The sequence below is a fragment of the Eumetopias jubatus genome, unplaced genomic scaffold, assembly GCF_037043125.1.
Source record: "Eumetopias jubatus isolate StellerSeaLion01/CBP00866 unplaced genomic scaffold, mEumJub1_p1.0 scaffold_2, whole genome shotgun sequence".
Taxonomy (NCBI): Eukaryota; Metazoa; Chordata; class Mammalia; order Carnivora; family Otariidae; genus Eumetopias; species Eumetopias jubatus.
Window position 1 is genome coordinate 146305317 of NW_028274808.1, and position 3787 is coordinate 146309103.

The 3787-nt window shown below is 37.4% G+C and overlaps 1 non-coding gene across 1 annotated transcript; it reads left to right on the top strand.

Annotated features, from left to right (window-relative positions):
• The first annotated feature begins 1489 nt into the window (after positions 1-1489).
• LOC114206889 (small nucleolar RNA SNORA62/SNORA6 family) lies at positions 1490-1640 on the top strand. The gene has a single exon (XR_003608745.1). It is a non-coding gene; the product is annotated as a small nucleolar RNA SNORA62/SNORA6 family (small nucleolar RNA).
• Positions 1641-3787: the final 2147 nt, after the last annotated feature.

Consider the following 3787-nt stretch of genomic DNA (forward strand, 5'->3'; position numbering starts at 1 on the left):
CTGCTGAGTTCTTTTCATATCTCAAGGAGAGTTGCCTGAAATTAACAGCTGATAAAACGTAAATATATTGGTCTTAGAAATGATAGAGATGTCATGTTAATAATACAGAATATAATTCCAGAGGTTAAACATTTAAATCAAACCATGGCTGTCACTTAAAATTATTCAGATTCAAAAGCATTGGGAAATTTAGAATCAAATAGGGGGTATATTCAAATAGACGTTTCTAATTCCAATTTCACCTTCACCAATTCATATTTCATATCACTCTCCTCTTAAAATTTTGAGAAGTTACTCCCCTGATCAAAATCTTAATTCGTTTATAAATCTTTGTTTATGAAGGAAGATGATTAAAATTTGTATTTACCAATTTTTCAAAGAATTGACACTATAACATGAATGGAATAGAACATGTGTGGGTATGCCTTCAAATATGTTTTAAAAAGATTCATTCAAATTTACGATATATATATATATATACGCACACAAACAAGATAGTTATAAATTGTGGTAAGATAGGAAGTAGACAGAATAATGTGATAGTAATGGTGAAGGGAGAGGATCTAATTTAGACGGAGTGGTTAAGAAAAGCCTCTCTAAGGAGGTGACATTTTTGCTAAGACCTGAAACAAGAGAAGAAGCCAGCCTCACAAAGAGCGAGGGGATGACGATTTTCTAGTAGAGGAAATAACAAGCACAAATGCTCTAAGATAAGAAAGAGCTTAAAGAGTTCTTAGAGCTGAAAGGTTATGGCCTGGGCAGAGTGAGCAAGAAAAATGGCATCAGATAAAGCTGGACATGTAGACAGAGGGCAGACTGGGGTTCACAGGCCTAGGCAAGACATTTGGATTTTATTGTAAGAACATTGCAAAGTCAGCAGAGAAGTGAAATAAGATAATCCGAGTAACATTTCATTTTTTTTAATTTGGAAAATTTCAAACATATACAAAGGAGAAGAAATTAATATAATGAATCCATCACACAGCTTCAGCAATTATCAGCTCATGATCCGTGATTAACATTTGGAAAGATCACTCTCACTTTTTGTGGAGAATGGACCAGAGGGGGCCAACATGTCAGAAGGGAAACCAGAAGACTATTCTAATAGTCCAATTATTTCTCAGTTGTGATTTGGCTTAGGGTAGTGTCATTAATAATAGGAGAAATTAATAATCTCAAGGTAAAACCAACAGCATTTGGTGATTGATTAATTGTGGAGGTTGGGGAAAGGAAGGAGTCAAAGATTACTCCAATTATTTTTGGCATTAGCAATTAATGGAAAAAGACATTTATTGAAATAGGGAAGATATGAGTCACAATTTGGAGGTAAAACTAAAAATTCCATTTTAGATATGTTAGCTTTGAGATGTCTATTAGACATCAAAGTAGTGATATCAGGTAGAGTTTTGACTGCTGTGCAAAGAGGGAGTAGGGAGACCTGAACTAGAGGCATGAATGCAGACTTCAGTAAGTAAATAGTATCTGAAGCCCTGCATATTGTTAGAGCTTGGAGTTGAGGTTGGTTGGCCAATGAACTCACAAGTGTAGGTAGTGTACTACATGAGGGGCAAGTCTTTGGCTAATGCCACGAGTGTCTCTGGCCCAATGAGTGGAGTTTGGTAGTAATTCTTGCTACAATTAAAAAAAAAGTATTTGAATCCATAAGATGGGCTTCCAAAAAGGAATTTACATGCCCAATAAGGATGGACATAACGAAGTGTTACCTGTAAGCATCTGAGTTTGTTCTTTCTTTACTTCTCTTCCCAGATATCTCTGGTTTCTGATCACTATTTACCCGGTTGTGATGATGATGTTGTAGTTATGTTTTTTTAAAGAGCCCATATGTTTTATAAAAATATGCTGAAATATTCACGGGTGAGATACTATGCCTGGGATTTGCTTCAGAATAATGTAGGAGAGGGAAGTAGGAGTATAGATGAAATGAAATTGGCCATGAGCTGATAGTTGTCAAAGCCAGGTAGACAAGTGCACGAGGATCCTTATACTCTCCTGTCTGTTTTGTTTTGAAATTTTCCATAATAAAAAAGAAAGAGAAATAGCAGGTCTCCTTTTGAAGAGGACTAGAAAGGTATTATTAATGATGGGAACTTAAAATTTGCTGTTATAGACAATGATTCTTTGGACTAGAGCATTTTTTCCTTGTCCTCATATTAGCCAGGTTTTTGCCTATATATTAAGATATTCTTTTACAGGGCGCCTGGGTGGCTCAGTTGGTTAAGCGATTGCCTTCGGCTCTTGTCATGATCCTGGAGTCCTGGGATTGAGTCCCGCATCGGGCTCCCTGCTTGGCGGGGAGTCGGCTTCTCCCTCTGACCCTCCCCCACTCATGTGCTCTCTCTCTCTCATTCTCTCTCTCAAATAAATAAATAAAATCTTTTTTAAAAAAATATATTCTTTTACAAGGGGACCGCTTTAAAATAATCCAGCAAAAGGGGCGCCTGGGTGGCTCAGTTGGTTAAGCGACTGCCTTCGGCTCTTGTCATGATCCTGGAGTCCTGGGATTGAGTCCCACATCGGGCTCCCTGCTCAGCAGGGAGTCTGCTTCTCCCTCTGACGCTCTTCCCTCTCGTGCTCGCTATCTCTCATTCTCTCTCTCTCAAATAAATAAATAAAATCTTTAAAAAAAAAAAAGAAAAGGTATACCTGGGCAACAAATCTTTAGTAACCTGATAAAATGCATTCTGTTGTGCAGCAGTGTTTTGGTTACATAACATCTAGACTGATGTGGTAATTATTCCATCTAATTAGTTCATTTCATAAGATTGTTTTTATAGCTACCATATATTGAATATTTCTTTTTTTTAGAGATTTTATTTATTTATTTGACAGAGAGACACAGCGAGAGAGGGAACACAGGCAGGGGGAGTGGGAGAGGGAGAAGCAGGCTTCCCGCAGAGCAGGGAGCCTGATGCGGGGCTCGATCCCAGGAACCTGGGATCATGACCTTAGCTGAAGGCAGACGCTTAACGACTGAGCCACCCAGGCGCCCCATATATTGAATATTTCTGACGGTCTAGTCACTCTGCGAAGCTTTTCATATATTTTATCCTTCCGTTATTTATTCCTTACACTGCCCCATACAGTTGGTGTTAGGTATTACTTCCCCCATTTATAGGTAAGGAAACTAATGCTAAGAGGTTATGTATTTAACTTGCTCAAAATCACATAGCTAATAAGCACAGTCTGAATTCAGTAAAGCCCATTTCCCTCTCCCCATTCCCAGGATGACCTACGTTAGAATGAATATATCCTAAGTGAATTTTGGCATGCTACACAATCCCACTTAACGTACCTAGCAATTCAACCTAACCCTTATTAATGCTCTTTAGATTTTAATTCTGTAACTTGCTTCATTAAAAACAACCATGTATGGTTATTCACAAACCAGTGTATGGTTATAAATGCTTCTCAAGGACATATTATTCTGATATAATAGAAAAGAATGGAAGTATAAAAGATTGGTTCATGAAACTTGGTGTCTCTCAGTACATTCATTTATCTCTGAAAGCCATAACGTATCAAAACACAAGGCTTATTTAAAGCGTTATAGCAGAAGAAGAAATCTTCCCAATACCCTCCCAAGCTGTTCATTCTTTTGAAGGTGAGGTTTGTGCATCAGAATATTAAATTTAATACAATGATGGGATGCAAATCATTTATCCACTGAACAAGCATTTATTGTCTACTATGGCCTTTGGGAGCAAAAAAATTACGAATCCTGTAGGTCATTGGGAAATACAGGCAATAAAATAAATAAAAACAAAAT